Source organism: Dreissena polymorpha, chromosome 6 (genome assembly GCF_020536995.1).
Source record: "Dreissena polymorpha isolate Duluth1 chromosome 6, UMN_Dpol_1.0, whole genome shotgun sequence".
NCBI classification, from domain to species: domain Eukaryota; kingdom Metazoa; phylum Mollusca; class Bivalvia; order Myida; family Dreissenidae; genus Dreissena; species Dreissena polymorpha.
In genome coordinates this window covers 69,621,526-69,646,042 of record NC_068360.1, presented here as the reverse complement: position 1 = coordinate 69,646,042, position 24,517 = coordinate 69,621,526, and the positions used below count along the sequence as shown (strand labels likewise).

Below are 24,517 nucleotides of genomic sequence, written 5' to 3'. Positions count from 1 at the left end.
TAGTTCTCCAAAAATCGCCACCAAATTGAAACGCTTTTCAAAATAGTATTTTGGTCCGTCATCGCTGATGTCAATGTTTTTCTGAAATTTAAATAAAATATATTCTAATATTTTTGTAAATAAAACAAATAATAAATAAAACTTACATAATATGACCTCACCGGGGCGAAATCTTGTTGTGTACACGAGATGTGTATTACTTCTAAATGTTAAATGAAACGTAAATGACCTCCGAGGAAATTTAACTGAGTTATTAAACTAGTTTATATCAATAGTGCTCTCATGAAAATCCACCTCCTTCTGCATTTACGTCGAGATAATGTTGAACCTTCCAAATAACAGTAACAAAGTAAATGCAGCATTATACATTAAATTAAATGTATCTGCATTTGACACAAATATCGTCTTTGGGAATCGTCCTATTGTAACTTGTTTCATGTTCTTTGAAAGGGTTCTTCCATGATGTGAGACGTGACGTGATATATGTTAACTGATAATTTAGCACGGTTTGCTAATACAAGGTGTACTCTATGATCAAATATTAGACATTCGTTTTGAATACTTTATAAAGGCTCGTTTCCTATAAAAAATACTAAACAATCTCACCAAATGCTCATTTACTAAGAAACTATATGCACACGTTTTAAACGATCATATTATAAAATCACAACACGCAACAGAGCCTTTACATGACGGGTTTTAATTGTAAAATATAAAAGCAAAACATGTTGAGTTGTACAAATATTTAACATAGGCATCTTTCCTGTTTATGTCTTGACACAGTTATTTATTACAATACCCTAATTAAATACTATTAGATGAATTATAATTAATCCGAAAACGTTATGTTAACTTAGATTTTACCTTATTTCGCAAACAGTCAAAACATATCAACTTAACAGCGCAATACGATAAATATGGTGTAAACAAATGTACATTTGAAATATTAAGTATCGGTACTGTCGTTAGTAGTTTGTGCCATCTGTATATCGGATATTCATTTACCACTCGCTTTGCTTTTATCAAGAAAAATGACGAAGGCTGTGCATTTAAAAATCTCCCTTTACGGACTTTGAATGATGCTTTTATTTGCCAAAAAAAATAATTCGATGCATACTTTTGCATATACCTTTTTTTTTGAATTTCGGATTTTAGTGTTTGGAGCATGGAAGACAAATTTTACTATTAAGAAACGCCGATCCATGTACTAGATACTCGGTTAATTGGTTAAACATAAGTTTTGTTTATACCGTAATGCAATAGCAAATATACATAGATTTGCAGGCAAAAATGATATGTCGTGCATCATGTTGTTATAACGAGTGTGTTTATGTACGAATAATTATGGAAAAAATGACGGTTCCATGCTAAGTAATAAAATATTTAACCATTTAGTCTTTTACTAGCATGAGTCTATACTTCTCTTTTAAATTCTTATGCGAAATATTTTTGATGCAAAGTGAGGGTACGAGTGATAGCAAAAATAGTGGCAAATGCCTTTTTACATAACTAGTTGTGTAAATAGCATATACTAAATTTTTTAAAGCAACTAAAATAGGCAAGTATACTACAATTTAATGATTATAACTATATGTAATAACACGATTTGAAATAAAAATAGAAAATGTGTTTTTGTTATAACTTTCACTTATAGTTAATTCTCAAATCATTAAACATATTTACAAAGATCTGCCGCAAGACTTCACAATGTTCCAACGCTTTATCGCGTGTTAGTCCGATGGCTGTGGATTAAATTTCAAATCATATACAAATAAACTTCTGAATTGAATCATCCATAAGGGAGTTATACTACCACTAACCGAAACTGTACATTAATTGTGCTCATGACGCATCTTGTCCGGGAAGAATCCTGGTCAGACAAAATAATTAATAAACATTAATATAAAAACAAAAACACACTCACATATTATTTCAAGTACGCATATTATTTGAGTTCATTAACATTACAAATAATAGCAATGTGTATGGTTAACGAGTAAAACAAAACCTCTACTTCGGTAACCGGTGTTCACAATAGAACACATTATCGAAAGTATAAAGGGTCTAACATTGTAATCTGTTAAAGCCACACACCTTATTTGGCATAGTAAATTTACGTATAAATGATAAACATATTTTATCTATGCCAATTAGAATATATTTGGTGGTTACAAGGTAGAAATCCGGCTTTGTGCGCTTTAAAACTTACACATAATCGCGTTTGTCGAAATGGACGTATACGTATAGAAATCCTACTTTCGGTTTTAAAAGCGGTACCGTTTGAAAAATAATAAATTACTTGCTAACTAGGCTATAGATTTAATTTCAACTATGCGAATTAGAATATATCTGGTGGTAACAATCTAGAAATCCGTCTTTTTACGCTTTAAAACTTAAAAATATTCGCGCTTGTCGAAATGGACGTATACGTATAGAAATCCTTCTTTCGGTTTTAAAAGCGGTACTGTTTGAAAATAATAAATTACTTGCTACCTAGGCAATATATTTAATGACAATTTTGCACACTTTCAAATTGAATCTATATGTATTGATTAAAATGTATTTTAATTCAAGGTCAGAGGCAAGTTGTGTGGCTTTAAGTTTAACTCTTATATAACTTAACATATTGTTTACTTGAGTTAAATATCGTTTGGTTGAGATTAACATAATTCTCACAATAAACCGGCTATAAGAATTTGTGTTATATACCTACATTAAAATCCTGAAATTAACACATGTGGTATTGTTGTTTGCAAAAATCCTACGACTTTTAGATTGAAGTTTCACAATCTTAAGCATAAACTCGATACAGGTTTTTATTGTAATGCGCATGTATGTCAGCTCGGCGGAAACACGTATACACTTGGCGTTATCAAGTTTTAAAGTCATGACTCATCGTTCTTGCTTAATAAGATCTTTACACTACACAGGATATAACACTTTACTTGCTCAAACGGGTTGCTTTTCCCACAAAAATACTGAAGGTTTTGTCCAGACACGTTACACCTCACATTTCGCTTTTTTTTTTGCTTTTGAAGGAGACCAACGATTGCAAATATGATAGTAATGATTTAATGAAGCATTATGTGTTTTAAAATAAATGTTAATTTAATACACGCAACAAATCATTTTATTTTCATGATTTAATGACTAATTCACATGAAAAACATACCGCACAAGTACACTCCTTAAAAATGAAAATGTCTGTTAAGTATCATCCTGGCGTATCATCTCCATTGTATAATTGAACTTCAATATTGTGAGTTAACATTTAGGATCGCGATTTGAATGTTTGTAACCAACATGAACTATGTAACAAAATGTATGTGTTTTAATTAATAATTCTAACGATTATATCAAGGTACTTTTGTTACTAGAAACATGCGTGTGTTTACCTTAAGGTGTAATGCAAATTGTTGAAACGATTTTTAATATTCAAGACGGGATACAGTTGATGTGTTCATGTGATTAATGACTTTATTCCGAAATACACTCCTGTATAAATGCGCTTGCAATAACTACCTCAGATATATTTCAGTCTAGCCTAATAAGTGGAAATATTGCAGTCTTTCCCAGAAAACTATAATTTCTTGTCAAGACGTTTCATGTTTATTCAACAACTTAAAAAAATGACTTGGGCTATATTGATGTCATATTTCTATTATAGTGCAATGTAGCATCGCATTCAATTAAGAAAACTTGATTTATTAATATAAAGCACATTTCGCAGTTTCAATTTGCATTGCATGGATTAGGAAGTCTTTATAACACCGTTAACGGTGATCGTTCTTGGCCAAAGATGACAAAGTCCATGTGTAGTGTTTTTCGTCTTCCCATAATATGTTGCCACTTAAATCAAATGTCAATGTTCCCATGGAACGGTTTAAGGACATAAGCCTCAAAAGTTATTATTAATGTCAAGATTGTGAATACTTTAAACGAAGTATATATGACATACATGAACCCTACACTATGCTTGGGCTGTTTTTGAAATCGCTTGCAAAACAGATAATCTGTGGTTATCACGTAGTCAAGATGAAAAGGATATACACTTAAATCGTTAGTTTTGCCTGTATGATTGAGTGGTTTGTTTATAACAACGAGCACCGACGTTACGATTTAAATTGTTAAGCTGCTTTGTTTAAAGAGATGTTTTTGTTGCGATAAGTGTTTGGCTACGTGCGAGGTATGGCAATCATTAACCCCGTTTAGTTTCACCGGAGTTTCAGCTTGATGATTTGACGTGTTGTGGTTTTTAGTTGAATGGTTAACATTCGCTCTCTTACAGGAAAAGCGTAACCACTAATAAAACGGGTTCATGTCTCTGATCCTAGAAGCCCAGTGTTATTGTTGTCAATATAGAAATACATGAATAGTATGCATGTGTAAAATATTAAATAATGTTCCTACCCTATTTTAGCCTAAGCAAAAGTAATATATTTCCATAAAAAATAACGATCCAAACAGCAATTATTGTAGATAAGAAACGCTCAAAATTAAGCTTTATCGGTTGGGTAGTCAATAATAATATATATGTTCATGCTTTGGTTAAATACATATCCGATATATATAATTACCTGTACAGTTATCTGATTGATAAAAAGCATAACTCAATAAAGTAATTTAAACAAGGGCTGTTTGTAAAACATGCATGCCCCCATATGGGCTGTCAGTTGTAGTGGCAGCCATGGTGTGAATACGTTTTTTGTCACTGTGACCTGCCAGTCATGATTAATGTATCTATGTAGTTTCATGATCCTAGGCCTAATAATTCTTGAGTTATCATCAAGAAACCATTTAACTGATTCGAGTCACTGTGACCTTGACCTTTGACCTAGTGACCTGAAAGTTAATAGGGGTCATCTGCCAGTCATGGTCAATGTACCTATAAAGTTTCATGATCCTAGGACTAAGGTGTAAGCAATCTTGAGTTATCATCCGGAAACCATTTTACTATTTCGAGTCACTGTGACCTTGACCTTTGACCTAGTGACCTGAAAATTAATAGGGGTCATCTGCCAGTCATGGTCAATGTACCTATAAAGTTTCATGATCCTAGGACTAAGGTGTAAGCAATCTTGAGTTATCATCCGGAAACCATTTCACTATTTCGAGTCACTGTGACGTTGACCTTTGACCCAGTGACCTGAAAATCAATAGGGGTCATCTGCCAGTCATGATCAATGTTCCTATGAAGTTTAATGATCCTAGGCGTAAGCATTTTTGAGTTATCATCCGGAAACCATGTTTCTGTTTTACGTCATTGTGACCTTGACCTTTGACGTAGTGACCTAAAAATCCATAGGGGTCATCTGCCAGTCATGATCAATGTTCCTATGAAGTTTCATGATCCTAGGCGTAAGCATTCTTGAGTTATCATTAGGAAACAATTTTACTATTTCGAGTCACTGTGACCTTGACCTTTGACCTAGTGACCTGAAAATCAATAGGGGTCATCTGTCAGTCATGATCAATGTACCTATAAAGTTTCATGATCCTAGGCCTAAGCGTTCTTGAGTTATCAATCGGAAAACTATTTTACTATTTTGAGTCACTGTGACCTTCACCTTTGACCTAGTGACTTGAATATCAATAGGGGTCATCGGCCAGTCATGATCAATGTACCTATGAAGTTGCATGATCCTAGGCCTAAGCATTCTTGAGTTATCATCCGGAAACCATTTTACTATTTCAAGTCACTGTGACCTTGACCTTTGACCTAGTGATCTGAAAATCAATAGGGATCATCTGCCAGTCATGATCAATGTACCTTTTAAGTTTCATGATCCTAGGCCTAAGCATTCTTGAGTTATTATCCGGAAACCATCTGGTTGACGGACCGACCGACCGACATGTGCAAAACAATATACCCCCTCTTCTTTGAAGGGGGGGGGCATAAAAATAACAAAAAGTGGGATATAGAGTATGTACAATGTATCTACTTTTAAGTATTTGTTTGCGTAATTTGGTAACTTGTTCTGGTGATGTATTCATTAATCCTTGAACGCCTTGATGCTAAACAATTGGTTTGATAATACATATATATAGTATGCATTAATTGTTTTGACCCATTGTTGACTAAGATACCCATTTTTAAAGCTTATTCTGCATTGGTTAATCAGGTTTAAAATCTGAAGATTTACTTTACGTTATTCGCTAGGTGGGCTTTGTCATGCGAACCGGTACGTATGAAATTACTGACTGCGGTTTTTTTTTTATTACAAATTATTCATATGCAAACAAATACGGACCATTTTAACAAATGTTCATGTTTATTTTTGTTGAATTGATATTGCGTGACAAATACTCAGGTTTAACTGTATCGCTACTCTTTCGAAGAATCGGGGTATTTTGATTGGAAATTATAACCCTGCTGGTCGGTAGGTGGTGCGGTAAGAACATTTGTTTCTGCTCGATAGTAAGATAGCAATTTTACGTACAAACATGCAAATGCACGGACGGTTAACTTTGGTATAGAAGTGGAAACTATATTTTGATGTCAACTTGTAAAAGATTTAAATCACATAGTTTTGTAACATGACATTTAACATGAACAATAGTCTTTTTGAGTAGTACTTTTAAGTACCGTTAATACACATGACCAAACATCCGTCAAACAATTAAGATCAACTTATTTCAAAAAAATAAATATTAGTAACTGTTGTTTGATTATCTTTGGGATATAACTGGTACATCCTGATTATGAAGTTTGTGCGTAGGAGTAACCTCGCACTCGATAATACGCAATCCATACTGCACGAACCGACTAATAGTTAAGACTTTAGAATAAGAATAATGACAATCAAGTTATCACAATCAGATATAAACAATTACGCGAAATGCTCATGGTTTATTGAAGGCAAGATTATGAATTTTGTCTAATTTAAATCAATACAATAAGGGAAAGCATTCGATGACAAGATGTTTAAAGTTACGTTTATAACCATATTCCTATATGTTCATTTATACTTTTAAACCCAGAATCGACAACAGCTGTAAACTTAAATAATATGTATTTTACCGTCATATTAATAAACAATCAGTTTCAGAATATCCTAGATCTGAACAGATTGAAATAAATATTGTTTGATATTCAACACCAGAAAGAAGATAAATTTTGCGTTATCCGCTTATTTTGTTCAGTAACAAACGGTCAAAAAATTATAATTGCAAAAACATCACCATCAATCAGAACAATTCATGATAAACAATAAAATAAGATAACACGTACATTACTTTACAATTACTCATCTTCTCAATGGTTGAAATAAATCAAAAATACACAATTTAAATTTTATGATGCATGATACAATGAAACCGAGGAAGTATTAAGTACAGTTCGTATTTTATTAAAGTATATAAAAACATAGTTTGCATACCGGTAATACATATCAGATCATAAAGTTTAGTTTGGTTTTAAACTGACTTTATTTTAAGTCACACAAACAGGCACAACATTTGAAAAAAATCATAACATGTGCCTATAATTAACACCAACTTCAATGACTTTATTTTACTGATAATTAGGCAATATGTGAAGAAGCGTAGTCAACAACCGAAATATTTGCGCTTAACGTAATTGTCCTGGTAACAATATATTTAGCTAAATGTAGTAATCTCCGCATAAATTAGCAAATATCATGTTTCTTTAGGTAACCATACATGTGTTATAAATTATGTAGCTTACGACCTTACCCATTGCCTCTATGATAGCGACACGCTCAAGATATGTTGTGGTATGTTTAGTAATTTTGATTTTGTGTGTAAATAGTTTGTACGAGCGAGGCTGAATTCGCTTTTTATAGTTTTCAATTCCTACATGTGTTTAATGAACAAAACCATTAGCTATAAGCGTATTCAATACTATTTGATTTTGTTTAATAAAAACAATAAAACAATTCGTCATAGTGATGTCAAAACCACATATATGGCGATACGAAGTTAGTCGCGTGAGCCGATTTTAAAACATACCACAATTGCAGCTACTGTATTATCAGATATTGTACATTAGCATTCGTAACTGTTTTTAGTTTAATGCGGAACCATTGCATATGTGAAAAATTGTTAAGGTTGCAACGCAAAAACAGTAAGATAATGCATTGGACTTGTTAAGATATATTTTGCCAATGTTGCAATTTATTAAACGAGAGATGTTAATTTTATGTTCATATTGCTATCATGAATTACAAAGTGAAGATGAATGTGTTAACACAATTATTTAAACTGTTTCTCCGTTATTATTACAACAAAAATGTACTATTTCTCACTTTAATGTCCATGTGGTATTATGGAGAAAAAAAGCACGAATATCGCTTTATCAAGAGTATTCGTAACAATAATACCTTTATTTAGTCATTTACATGACATCTGCAGTTTTATTAGTAATACATAATTATATTGATAAACACGTGCTAAAACGATGTATTGCTCAAATATAACTTTTATGCTTTTTTAAATTTTGCTATTTTACAATTATTAAAAAAGATAACAACAAGTGGGATTTATAATATTTATCTACTTTTAGGTAAATATTTGCGGAAGTTTGGAACTTGTTCGGGTGATGTATTAATTAATCCATGCACGCTTTGACAATAAACAACTGGTTAAGTTTGGATGATACATACATGTATTAAACATTGATTGTTCTGACCCATTATTGACTAAGATAACCATTTGTAAAGCTCACTCTGCATTGGTTTATCTAGTTTAAAATCTGAAGATTTACTGTATTCGCTAGGTGGGATTTGTAATGCTCACCGACTGACTACAGTTTAAAAAAACAAAAAACAACATTGTCAGTTGAAAACAAACACGGACCTTTGAAACAAATAATTATGTCATTTTTGAAGATGCTGTTTATGCATCGTCTGAGTTACTATACCATACAAAAAATCTTTACAATGGCGACCTATGTAAAAGACCGAGCCAGTCCGATTGAGATAATTCGATTTTTCTAATCGGAATACCTCGCAGCGAGGTCGGTTTACAGTCAAAACGGCCCCAGGTCAAAACGGCCCCTAATCAAAACAATCATGTTTGATTATTTAACATGTATATCGTCTAATAAATACAATATTAAACAAAGTTCTTTATTACAAATTGGGGCCGTTTTGACCAACTTAAAAACTGTCTTTGGGGACGTTTTGACTAAAGTGGGGCCGTTTTAACTCGTTTTGACTAGGGGCCGTTATGACCTGGGGTCGTTTTCACTAGCACCCCAATAATTATGGCCGACATTGTACCTGACAGATTGGGTCGTTTAAAGATGAAGCAATTTGCTATCTTGAAAGAGAAAGATTCAAAAAAGTGTTATCGTTGTTCATATTTATGTGACTGGAGTTAATGATAAACGTCATCTAATGCATGACAGTGTTGATATTTATGAAGAAAACAATTCCTGGAAATACGAAAATCAAGCGCTTGAAAAGTTTGACCATTGACTCTGTCAGGATAGTTGCAATAATATAACTCCCAGCTATATTGACCCTCCGGGTTGCTGGGCTTTACGTATGTACTCATAAAAGGTCAGAGAATTCAAGAAAAAACTAACTATCAGGAGTAACGTTTACAGCGCGTGTCACTTACAAAATTTAATATTGTTGGTGAGCAGTAAAAGGGGATAAAGTGGATTTATGCTTGTGTGATGACTGTAGCCATGTGAACGGGTTATCGTACGGCAAGACCCATCACGTAAAGAAGAGTCTTCAAGTTTTCGAGAAAAACATGCCTTGTTTTGCTATCAACACAAGCTTGGAACAGGAAGGTACATGGATTATGAAATATTTTTTTAAAGTATAACACTGTCATTGTTCATAATTGGAGTAAAGTAGATTTTGTAGGAAAAGTGCACCCTGTCAGTGATTTTCACCACATAATCAGGCTAATATTTGCTTTCATTTTGAAAAAGAAAATATGCCATGTAAGAAAAAAGTTGTGTTGTAAATGCATGGAAATCAAGGACAGCATATTTAAATTGTATGACCAAGTAATGATGTATTCCTCAAACAAACAGCAAAAGTATATTATGTCCCAAATACTAAAATCACTATTCTGAAAATGATATGCCAATAACTGCTACTTGTGTGATCTCCTAAATTATGTATGATGGTTATCCATAGTAAAATGCTGCATATTTATTATCTTTTCAGCAATGGTCAACAACATTGGTGGTCCAAGAAGCGTTAATTACTTTTTGTCAACACTGAATGTTCCAATATTAAGTTGAACTTAAAGAAAATGGAAATACATGCTGGTAGGACCATTCATCAAGTGTCAACTATCTCCTTTGTAGCAGACAGGCTTATAGGATGCTTAATGAAGTAGGTATTTCACTGATTAATGTGATTGTTAATTTAGAACCAGTGTTTTAAGGAATAAATAAAATGTAACGTTAATAGTAAGTTTCATATCCAGTAGGGATAATACATGTATTTGGTATTATTAAAATGTGGATAAAGAATGTATTCAAGTGCTTGTGTATTTGACATTTGTATATGATTGTTTTGTTGAATAACATGGAGAAAATGTTGTCAATTTATAGATAAAAACTTTGAAAAGACTTTTTGAAGCCAAATAAATAAGAAAATACCAAATATTTTTATTTTAATAAATAAAAATGGTTAAAATTATCCATACACAATTTGCAATGATGCATAATTTTCTTCGACTGAAACTTTTTGAAGTTCTTATGTCTGCCTGAATAAAACTACTAGGCAAATATCAACTGCAAAGGAACAATGGTGTTATCTTGTCAGTGATATGCTGATTACCTGTGCAGGAGGAAAATGAAACCAGACAGATTATGTACTCAAATTCAACCCAGAAACAAGCTAGGAATTTGAAGTCACTGAGTGTTCTTATTTACATTCATGTGTTCAATGCTGCAACAACATAAATATTATAGCTGGCTCTAGACTCAACCTTATGCACCTTAAAATGATCTTTGAATGTGACGGTCTCAAGAACATTTTCATAATGAATAAATCTGATGGTCAGCCCAGGGTCACCAATATCAAGCGTCTTTTGGAGACACTTATTCCATCCTGTAGAAGTTCTTCAAAAAAACTACCATGATAATCATGTACATGTTTTTGTTATGTTTGTCATAATGTGTAATGACAATTGAAATGTTATCACTAGTATCACTTCTCATTGATAAATCTATTTTTCTTTAAACGTGTATGATTGAATGATAAAATATGCCTTGTTACTTATTATATTTAATAATTTTTAATGTTCTTAATTTTCTGAAACATTTTCAAGTCTTATTTATAAAAGAACGCATTTCACGTGCAATTTCAAACTAAGTTAGCAAATCTTACTGCACTGATTAGATTACATTTCACACATGATATATGAGATGAATGTATGTTAATATGTTTATGAGTTTATTATAGGCTTTTCCTCTTTTTATGCCCCCGGATCGATAGATCGGGGGTATATGGTTGTTGGCCTGTTTTTCTTTCTTTCTGTCTGTCATGTTTTCATTCTGCCCCAAAACTTTAACCTTACAGTAAAGTTTTGCAATAACTTTTGAGATATTGAACATAGCAACTTAATATTTGGCATGCATGTGTATCTCATGGAGCTGCACAATTTGAGTGGTGAAAGGTCAAGGTCAAAGTCATCCTTCACGGTTAAAGGTAAACAATGTAAAACTTTAATATAGTAAAGTTTTGCAATATTTTTTTAAATATTGAACATAGCAACTTGATATTTGGCATGCATGTGTATCTCATGGAGCTGCACATTTTGAGTGGCGAAAGGTCATGGTCATCCTTCAAGGTCAAAGGTCAAAAATGTAAAACTTTAATGTAGTAAAGTTTTGCAATAACTTTTGAAATCTTGAACATAGCAACTTGATTTTTGGCATGCATGTGTATCTCATGGAGCTGCAAATTTTGAGTGGTGAAAGGTCAATGTCATCCTTCAAGGTTAAAGGTAAAATAAAGCGGCGCATTAGGGGGCATTGTGTTTCTGACAAACACATATCTTGTTATCTATTTATAATAATTTTTAAACATTTAGCTCATCTTTATGCTCACATATAAAAATCTCAAATTCAGTATGGCGTTTCTGGAAAAAGGGGTGGAGTTACCTCGCTTTCGATAATACGCAATCGATACTACGAGAACTCACTCATAGTAAAAACTTTAGAATAGGAATAATGACAATCAAGTCATCACAATCAGAAAAAAATATTACGCGATATGCTCATGGTTTATTGAAGGCTAGAGGATAAATTGTGTCTAATTCAATTCAATACAATAAGGGAAATTATGCGGTGATTAAGATGTTTAATGATACGTTTATAACCATATTCCTATATGTTCATTTAAACCTTTAAACACAGAATTGACAACAGCTGTAAACTTAAATAATATAGATTTTGACCGTCATATTAATAAAAAATCAGTTTCAGAATATTTTAGATCTGAATAGATTGAAATAAATAGTGTCTAATATTCAACACCCGAAAGAAGATAAATTTAATAATTAATAGTTTTTCGTTATCGTTCATTTTGTTCAGTAACAAACGGTCAAACAATAATGATTGTAAAAAATCATCATCAATCAGAACGATTCATGATACACAATTAAATAAGATAACACGTAAATTACTTTAAAATTACTCATCTTCTCAAAGGTTGAAACAAATCAGAAATACACAATTAAAATTTTATGATGCATAATACAATGAAACCGAGGAAGTATTCAGTACAGTTCGTATTTTATTAAAGTATATATAACAAAATTTACATAATACATATCGTATCATATCATAAAGTTTAGTTTGATTTTAAACTGATTTTATTTAAAGTAACAAAACACGTGCAATTTTTGAAGAAAAAAAATCATTATATGTGCATATAATTAACACCAATTTCAACTTATTTATTTTGCTGATATTTAGGCTATATGTGAAGAAGCGTAATCAACAACCGAAATATTTGCGCCTAACTTAATTGTCCTGGTTATAATATATTTAGGTAAATGTAGCAATCTCCGTATAAATAATCAAATATCATGTTTTTTAGGTAACCATACACGTGTTATAAATTATGTAGCTTACGACCTTACCCATTGCCTCTATGATAGCGACACGTTGAAGATATTTTGTGGTAGATCTATGTTTAGAAATTTTGATTTTGTGTGTAAATAGTTTGAACGAGCGAGGCTGAATTTGTTTTCATAGTGTGCAATACTTACATGTGTTTAATGAACAAATCCCATTATCTAAAAGCATATTCAATACTTTTTTTTGTTTAATAAAAACCAAAAAACAATACGTCATAGTGATGTCAAAACCACAAATATGGCGATACAAAGTTAGTCGCGTGAGCAGATTTTAATACATTTCAAAATTGCAGTTACTGTTTATCAGACATAAGCATTTGGAACTTTTTTTATTTAATGCAGAATCATTGCATATTTGACAAATTGTTTTGATTGCATCGCACAAACAGTAAGATAATGAATTTGACTTGTCCAGATATCTCTTTTCAATGTGGAAATCGATTAAACGAGCTATGTTATGGTTATGCTCATACTGAAATCAGAAATATAAAAAATGAAGATAAATGTGTTAATATTATTGTTTTAACTGTTTCACCGTTAGTATTACAGCAAAAATGTAGTATTTTTCACTTTGATGTCCATGCGGTATTATTGAGAAAAAAGCACGAACATCGCTTTGTAAGATTATTCGTAACAATAATACCTTTATTTAGTCATTTACATCACATCTGCAGTTTTATTAGTATCACATATATTTCTACACACGTGCTAAAAATGATGTATTGTGCAAACATAACTTGATGCGTTTTTCATTTTGTTATTGTACAATAATTAAAAAACAGGTGGGATTAAGAATATGTTTCTACTCTTAAGTAAATGTTTGGGTTATTTGGGAAATTGTTAAGTTGATGTATTCATTAATCCATGCAAAGTTTGATACTAAACAACTGGTTTAATTTGGATAATACATACACATATTATGCATTGATTGTTCTGACTCATAGTTGACTAAGATTATTAAAGCTTATTCTGCATTGGTTTATCCAGTTTAAAATCTGAAGATTTACTTTATTCACTAGGTTGGCTTTGTCCTGCGAACCGTTATGTATGAAATGACTGATTGCCTTTTTTTAATACACCCTAGTCAGATGCAAACAAACACGGACCATTTTAACAAATAATCATGTTTATTTTTTTTGAATTGGTATTGCGTGACAAAAAAATCAGGTTTGACTGTATCGCCACTCTTTCGATGAATCGGGATTTTTTTTTAAATTTGAAATGATAGCCCTGCTGGTCGGTATTCGGGCAATTAGAACCTTTGTTTCTGCTCGATAGTAAGAGAACAATTGTACCTTCAAACATGCAAATGCATTGACGGTTAACTTGGGTATAAAAGTGAAAACTATATTTTGATGTCAACATGTAAAAGATTCAAGACACATAGTTTCGTAACAGGACATTACATATGGACATAAGTCCTTTTAAGTAGTAATTTTAAGTACCGTTAATACCCATTAACAAAATCCGGCAAACATACGTTCAATTAAGATACATTAATTTCGACAAATAAATATTATTACCTGTCGTTTCGTTATCTATTGGATATAACTTTGACATCCTAATTATGAAAATACTGTTTACATGGTGGAGTAATCTCATGTTTGATAATACTCAATCGATACTGTGTTATATTATCAGGGTGTACCATATACGCTTCCATAGAAAAAAGGACTAAAATGAAGATGGCCGCGTTGATGTACTTAATATGATGTCGTCCTAGGTGTTGAAAGGTACAATGTTTGATCTCCTCGCTTGGGGAATTATCAAGATGAACACAAACACATCGATAAATTGTTCTGCACAAAATCAGACTCGAGTATTTGTAAATAAGCGTCAGGCATTCAATGTTATAAAGATTAAATAAAAAGGTTGAATCTGTGCACATTACACAAATTTAAAACTCTTTGAAACAGCCGTTAATATTTGCGCTATGGGTTACAGGTAATCAGCCATTTGCACTTGGAGTGTTCGATAATTCGACTCACTCATTTTTTGCTGTCCTTGTTATACGGAAGCGTATATCGTAAACCCAAATAATGTGGTCATGCCGAATAAGTTTATATCGACTTACTGTGTAATAACATGGTATGCCGTCATAGATTTGTAGGTCTTTCCCTCTTAATTTTACTCGCCATAACGACATTAAGTATAAGTCTCGACGTAAATGTTTCCGGCATTTCACGAAAAGATATTTGGTCGACATGATCTAAGTCGACAAATCAACATGATTTTCGGCGTCATGCTCTTTTGAAAATGACTTGCCATCATAGTTTTAGTCGACAAGATGAGTTATTTTTTACGCCATGACCCCTTTTTCATATCATGCCGTCATAAAATGTTGACATCGTCAGAGCATCAGGGTGTACCATATACGCTTTCATAGTAAAGTATGGAAACGTATATGGTACACCCTGATACTGTGATGATGTAAACATTATATGACGGCATGATATGAAAAAGGTGTCATGTCGTCAAATATAACTCATCGTGTCGACTATAACTACGATGGCAAGTCATTTTCAAAAGAGCATGACGCCTAAAATTATGTTGATTTGTCGACATAAGATAAGTTGTCAAGACTTAAACAACCCGCTTGTTGACATAAGGGCCTAAATCTCTGACGATATTTTAACCTTTAGCCGTCTGGTAAATTTAACTATTTCTGTGTTGTTTACTGTATGACGGTATATATCTTGATGACTTGCAAGAAACATAATGTTGACATGGCGATATAACTGAGGGAGTCGATATAATTTATGCGGACAAAGGTCGTTGTTTAAAAAAGGATGGAAGCGTATATGGTGCCCAAATAATATGGTCATGCCGGATTAGTTTATATCGGCTAACTGTGAAATAACATTTTTAGTTCAGTTTTTATTGTGCTATATTGTTTTATTTATTTTTGCTCATTTTTAGTTCAGTTTTTATCGCAAATGTTCTATTGAGCGTACTTCAGTACTTTCAATACGATTCATCCATACACTAGTGCTGTATGGCTTTTACATATATAGTGACACTTTTGTTCAGTTCTTTCAGATAAACCTAATTTAGGGACACTTTTTTAAGTTTAAACATGATATGTCTGTTGTTAATCTTGACTTTGTTATTCCCCGCCATAGGCGGAGGGATTTTGTTTTGGCGTTGTCCATCCGTCCGTCCTTCCGGCACTTTTGTGTCCGGAGCCATACCTTGGAAGTGCTGTGGCGGATTTTATTGAAACTTGGTATGAGTATATATATATGGATAAGAGGATGATGCACGCCAAAAGGCACTGTACACCATCTGTAAATAATGGAATTATGGCCCTTTATATCTTGAAAAAAAAATGCTTTTTAATATAAGCTTAGAGCTTTATCTCCATTAACACATGAGTCAGAGCCATGAAACTTGCCATAGTTGATCTCAATCATCAGGGGGTGTTCACATTCAACACCCATAATCCTAGGGTCTAAGGTCAATTTCACACATTGAGGTCAAAGGTCACAAATTTGATTCATTATTAGGTTATTCATTTACTATGCATCAAAGGATTTTGTAATAACTGCATTTTGTTGTCTGCAAACCCATCAAATGAGTTATAAAAAATAATTGAGAAAAGGCACAACCCTTCACTTATATCTTTTCTTTTAGTTCTACACCCATCCATAAACACAATTTATTTGGCAGGGATATCAATTCAAGGAATTTGCTTGTAATCTTAATGTTAGTATGGTTATGATATATTATTCTTCAAATGATGGAGGTCAAATGTTTTTGTTTTTTATGCCCCGAAGGAGGGCATATAGTGATCGGACTGTCCGTCATACTTTTTTGAAAAATGCTCATTACTTCTAAGTCGCTTCAGATGTAACCTTCATATTTGGTAAGCATGCGTATATGAACAAGACCTTACCATACGCACACAATTTGTGACCCCTTTTACCTTGACCTTGAACTTACGGTCCGCGTTTAGGTTTCAAAATCAGCGTTTAGGTTTCGAAAAATGCTCATAAATTCTATCAAAGAATTTTTCAGGGGCATATGTCATCCCATGGAGACAGCTCTTCTTTATTCAACTTTAACCATTTCTATAATTCTCAAAACATTTGAATGAAAGTTCAAAACACTGTTATTCATGCCAATGTAATCATTCTGATTCGATGAGTTATTTTCCATAATGTTTGTATGTTTATGATATATTTTTCTCCCAGTGATGGACGTTCAAATGTTTTTTTGTTTTTTTTTCAACTTTAACCATTTCTATAATTCTCAAAACATTTGAATGAAACTACAAAACAATGTTATTCATGTCAATGTTAATCATTCTGATTCGATGAGTTATTGCCCTTGATGCCATAGGCACTACAAGGTATAACCTTTAAGGTTTCTGCACTCAGCAGCCACTAATTGAATTTATATTAAAAATATAGAAGTACCAAGATGCGCATATGGTCACATACACACATACAACCATGCATGCATGCATGCATGCATGCATACATACATACATACATACATACATACATACATACATACATACATACATACATACATACATACATACATACATACATACATACATACATACATACATACATACATACATACATACATACATACATACATACATACATACATACATACATACATACATACATACATACATACATACATACATACATACATACATACATACATACATACATACATACATACATACATACATACATACATACATACATACATACATACATACATACATACATACATACATACATACATACATACATACATACATACATACATACATACATACATACATACATACATACATACATACATACATACATACATACATACATACATACATACATACATACATACATACATACATACATACATACATACATACATACATACATACATACATACATACATACATACATACATACATACATACATACATACATACATACATACATACATACATACATACATACATACATACATACATACATACATACATACATACATACATACATACATACATACATACATACATACATACATACATACATACATACATACATACATACATACATACATACATACATACATACATACATACATACATACATACATACATACATACATACATACATACATACATACATACATACATACATACATACATACATACATACATACATACATACATGCATACATGCATGCATGCATACATGCATACATGCATACATGCATACAGACAGACATGCCATGCATGCATGCATGCATGCAGCGCCTCGTCCTTCAACAGCTATTGGTCCTTTCAATGCCTATGTCAACAAATTGGCTGCCCAGTGCTTAGCTCACATAAGCACTTTAGTGCTCATGGTGATATTTGATTGACCTGTGTCCGTCGTGAACCTTTGCATTATGAACACTAGAGACCGCATTTCTTGTCCGATCTTCATGAAACTTTGTCAGGACATTTGCCCAAATCATACCTCAACTGAGTTCTAAACTGGTCATGTGGGGTCGAAAACTAGGTCAAAAAATAAAGACCTTGTGAATACTCTAGAAGTCGCATTGACTTTTCCAAAATGTTTGTGTAAAGGATATGTCACTTCTTGAGTTTGAAAATGGTTTTGGTCGGTTGAAAAAACATGGCCGCCAGGGGGCGGGACAGTTTTCCGGACATGGCTATAAGTTGTAGGTTCCAGCTGGTGTCAATAGATTTATGAACAAAACAAGAAAATAAAGACTTCCAAAGCCCAAGAAGAAAGTGGTTTATAAGGTGAAAACATGTTATTATTTACTTTTTTTTGAAAGTTTTCACTAGAACTGGTTTATGTATCACTGAAGTATATGTTATTTAAATTGTGCAAATTGTTCCAAACTTCATAATAGAATGTTAATACAAGCAATTACATTACCCCACCCACTTCTGACCATTTCATATGTCCTTAACTTTGTTTTCATTTGTCTTACTTTTTCTGAATAAATACTGAAGAACGGTTTGAAACTCATTAGCTGTCATGTTGTTTTATAACTCATCATTTTAAATTTGACATTTAGAATAAAAGATTTATAATTTAAATTATCAGTTTCTATGCGAAGATTTGAAGCTGAACTTTTGTTAAATCTGAATACAACTTTTTATTGAATCGGATTTTAATGCTCACCATTATAGTATCTGATTGATACTTCACTGTATCTATTGAAGTGTTATCTTGAACGCGCTTTTCGGTCTTTTAAATGTAAGATGTTAAGTTGTCTCTAGTTGAAAATTTGCATGTTTTTTTGTGAGGAACGAATTTGCATAAAGCCGAATTAAATACCAAAACTAACCTACTTACATCGATGAAGCGAAAAAAAGAGCGTTTCAATTCTTATACATGTAATTGCAATATCATTCTGCATGTGCATATGTTTTGAATGGTTTGGCTAAAAGACAATATAATTTGGGATTTATTCGTGCATGAATTTAGTAAGCGCCTCCTTTTCCAATTCGCAGTTTCGACTGTGTACATGTCGCAAATGGCATAATTAATCCAAGAAGTCCCACGCTTGATTTCCTCGTGCGCTTCGTGGAGGCAACTCGCTTCATTGAATATTAAAGCCCAGTCAAATGATATACTATAGCCAATCAGAATAATGTACACTAGAGAAACATAGGGTACTTGTAATTATGTAATCAACTGCAAGAAAAATATAATGCCATTAAAGCCAAGCATTACTTTTATATTCGCCGTTCATTTTTGTCGTTTAACAATGATGATTGCACGTATAAGTGGCGATTAATTGCATAATTCGCTTTCAATAACACATTTATAATCCGGTTGAGTATATATATATATATATATATATATATATTCACACATATGGCCAGTTACGGGGTCTCTGATTTAGAAATAGGTTATGGGGTTCCCACTTTAAATACATGTATCTCCATACCCTTTTTTATCCGATATAAACACGAATTAAGGTATATAGGGGTACCTACTATTATTATTGTATATAAATACGTCATTTATTTAACGTCTTATACAAGGAAATATATAGCGAACTTATTTGCGAGGTATATACAATTTCAATTTCAGACCTGATTGTGGTTTTCGATTTAAGACCTTATTGTGAGATTTGATTGCATTACCTCCCCTACACCCCCCTCATAGTAATTAAAGGAGCCTAGAATGCGGGGTTGTATATAGACCCCGTTTTTTATATTGACCTCGTAAGTACAGTCTGAAAACTACCGAGACCGCGTAACTGGCACTATATATTGGTATATATATATATATATATATATATATATATATATATATATATATGTAGGGTCAGACCATAGACCGATCTAGTCAAAGGGTACGTGTATCACAACTCATACAAAAACTATACCGGCTCGTAAACAAATATTTCAAATTTTTTAAAATATTTTTATAAATAATGTGCGATGTGGACATAATATGGAAATAAAAGCAAACTACAACCTTACTAGCTTTAAAGACTGTTCATGTTTTGGTATTTTTGACACAGCTGAGTAGGTGATTTCGCTATTTTTGAAAATTTTGACGGACGACGAAGAAAGACCGATCACATTAACTAGCCCTAAAATTGATCTACAAATAGCCCAATTTTGTGTCACATTTGAATAATTTTCCATTTCCTCAAAAAACGAATTATTTGACCATTAAAAAAAATAAAGATCGAATTGCAGTATGAACACTTATTTCAAACATGTACTATATACACTAGAGTTTCAGGAACAGCAAATCAATTAAGAAATTACAAAATAAACATATCATATATTTGCCCCCATTGTTAATATTAAATATAAGATTTACAACAGTCGTTTCGTTTAATATATTGAAGTTTGAAATGAAATGTTAATAAATCTTTTGAAAGAACCATATTTTGAAAGGAACATTCCACAATTTACGAGGATTTCATAATTAAATGACCGCCATGTTTTCAAACAATTAGTGACGTTTCATTCATTCTTTTGCAATCTTATAATGGAATTAAGAACATGATTAATCTGTTTTGCCAAGTTTGCAATGTCTGTAAATGTGTACAACAATATGAGTGAATTTATTTTGGCAAAGAAAAAAACAGCGTTTAACTACTTCATGATCAATATCAATAACAAGAATATCAATTTTGTGTTTCTTATCGACACATTGTAAATAAAACTCGAAACGAAACTTACTTAAACTAAACTAACTTAACGATTAAATTTGCAAAATATAAACAATTTTTAAACATATATTTTTGCATATGTAATTAGTAAAAACCATCCAATATTTCAGTCAAGGCCAAGAACAAAGAAGTTGCACTTTCAATCGATTCAGGAATTGGCAGTTGCTCCCGCTGCATTTCACACACATGTTCTAGGACGGGTATGACGTCATCTTTACATCCAAACTTAGATTTCTTTACAAAGTATCTCTCTTGAAAGCGATCAATGGTTTCCAATTCGCAAGGAAGCCGAAATGAAAAGTCTCGGGTTCCATACGTCTCATGCTGGTGGTACATTACTATCGGTATCCAATTTGGTGCTTCCACATGTCTTTGCTGCCGAATCCGATGAGAATTCCATAGATGGGTTAAAAAGTTCAGATCACGTTGTATTAATGGTATGAAACAGAATCCCAAGCATTCTAAATGCACAGGATCATCAATCAATCAAGCAAGCTGCTGTCTACCATATCCTTAAAATAGTTCCTCCAAAACACAGTAAATTTGACTCTTAAATTTACCCAAAAACGTTCAATTCTTTGATTGCCAGTGGATCTCCCAGTCGTGTAACTGTTCATTCCAGACATGTTAGCTCTGTCATTAAACCTAAACGCTATCTGCATAGCCCGTACCCAAACGTTTTCTGTCCCTGCATCACCACGAACCAGACGTAGAAGGCGACCAATCCGTTTCACAAAGTTAATAAAGAAGCCCGCGATAATTCGATGGTCATTATTCGAATAACATGCCTCCAGCCATAATACGCATCTGGAAAATCCATCCACCGCAACGTGTATAGCAATTCCAAAAGGCTTTAGCTTATTATACGCATCAATGTGTATTGTAAAATTAGGACCTTTATTGGTATAGACTCTGCGTCGCAGGCGATGTGCCGACCTGAGAGCAACACCCTCAGGATCAATTACCTTGCATACACACCTTGTTGTTTCTTGGGTTACTTTGACATTTGTGGTTGTGTTGACCAGTTTCCATATAGTTTTATAACCACATACAGCCATCCCTCCTTTATCTACTGAGCGAATTGCTCGTATAACGTGTGGAAGAGGAGATTACGCGTTGCGTCTTTTGAGACCTTCGCAGTATCCGTTTCAGTTGATTCAAACTGAGAGCAGTGTTGTGTAGGAAAAGCAAAAATCCACATATATCCAGACGCGAATAGCCCTGTTTGTGATAACGTGAAATCCAAACATTCCTTTCTTGATTTGAAAGTACAGCTAATGATTAGTCAACATATATCAGTGCCACTAAGACACAAATCTGCAATATAAAAAAGTTGTGAGTCGTTAAACACACGTTTTGCATGTATTAGATAAAGAAAAATATCTAAATGAATCAATCGAGATTTAAGCTCTCTAAATGCTCATAAAACCCAACGAACACATTAATATTTATTGTTTGCAAACAGTGTATGTTATTTTTACATTTATACCAAGCATTCCTGCTGTAAAAATGGACTGTCTGAGGTCTTGCGCGTTTCGAAAGAATATACCAGAAACTAAAAATCTGTTCGACGCCGGAAGTCATGAACCAATACTGCAATAATGTGATGATGTCAAAATTCTACAACGACATGATATGAAAAAGGTGTCATGGCGTAAAAAATAACTCATCGTGTCGACTAAAACTATGATGGCAAGTCATTTTCACAAGAGCATGCCGCTAAAAGTTATGTAGATTTGTCGACTTAGATCATGTCGACCAAATATATTTTCGGGAAAAGCCGGAAACATTTACGTCGAGACTTCAACTTAATGTCGTTATGACGAGTAAAATTAAGGTGGGGAAAGCTACAAAACTATGTCGACATACCATGTTATTTCACAGTAAGTCGATATAGATTATTCCGGCATGACCACATTATTGGGGTGTACCATATACGTTTCCGTACAATATGAAATGCGCAGTGCCTTATTTTCAGGATAAATGCTCAGGACAACAACATAATTATATCAAGAATGAAAATAAAACGACTGCTTGCTTTTAAAAGTCTTAATATGCGTTTTTAAAAACCATGCCTGGAGAGGAAATGTCATATTCTTAGTGTGTATATAATCATTTATCATTCTCGTGATAACGAAATTTTCTATAAACCATGCTTCAAATCATTATATGCTCACACGTCAACGTGTTTTATTTTGCGAAAATATTTTTCAGCCTGTTGTACAGTAGCCATTATCTGAAGTAGTGTTTTCCGATGTGTTTACGTTGTGTTTTATCAATCAAAATTCAGTTTTAATGATTACTTATAGCGTGAAATGTGGTACTAGTTTTTCAACTGTGACTTTTCCTTATTTCTGTTTGTTTCATTTTCAACAAATTATTATTATAACAAAAGCCTAAAGTCGCTGTTTCAAAATATGCGACATGATTTTATATTGGAACATATTGAGATGAGGAAAACACATAGTTGAATTCAATGTTAATCAGTGCCCATGCAATCCGTATACAATGAGGTAATCAAAACCATGGGCACTAGTGGAGGTTGTTAATTCAAGAATAGTATGACCTATTGATACCATAAACATTAGAACGATTTTAAATATGAAATGTTTACAGATATGAAAATATTATCCTGCGTAAACTTATCAGACATTGAGAAATTCAAGTGCTGTCACAAATGGATTTTCGAATTAGCATACTATAAATATGACCTGATGGTTTTGATACAATTTTACCCCACGATGTTTAACGCTATAATCTGTTTTGTTTATTTTTGGATTCTTCTTGTCTTTAAAATATTAAGCGTGATCAATACTTTAAAGTCTGATCGACTGGCGCAACGGTTTAAACCGAGATACCTTACACCTTACCTCCAATTTTAAGACGTAGCGTCAAGGGGTGATGCAAATGACCATAAAGGAATGCTAATTACTTTGCTATGCAACATTAACAATATTTAAATTACAACATTTAAGTAGTAGTGTATGGTTCTGTGAGGAAATGATGATAAAAAATAAATCCATGTAACCTAAAACAATACAATATAAATAACATATTTGTATTGCATATTGAAAGCGACCTATTTAAGCGAGAAAGTATCAATATATTTTGGCCGCGGCATGTCATTTGCTATAACACCATATGTTAAGGATTTGTTTTGTAATCATGTGTAGTGTCATCTTTTTCAGTAAATAGATCCCGTGTCGTAGATGATGCATCTAAACCCAAGTACATAGCATGTGATGCACCCGGTTAT

General features: G+C 32.8%; 2 protein-coding genes across 3 annotated transcripts in view; both read right to left on the bottom strand.

Annotated features, from left to right (window-relative positions):
* LOC127833334 (uncharacterized) overlaps positions 1 to 2,806 on the bottom strand; it is a 79,497-nt gene extending 76,691 nt beyond the window's left edge. Inside the window, exon 1 of the mRNA XM_052358512.1 lies at positions 2,714 to 2,806. The gene's annotated coding sequence lies outside the window, so the exon portion shown is untranslated. The remainder of the gene's footprint in view (positions 1 to 2,713) is intronic.
* LOC127833333 (uncharacterized) overlaps positions 1 to 24,517 on the bottom strand; it is a 333,207-nt gene that overhangs the window by 76,691 nt on the left and 231,999 nt on the right. The window lies entirely within an intron of this gene.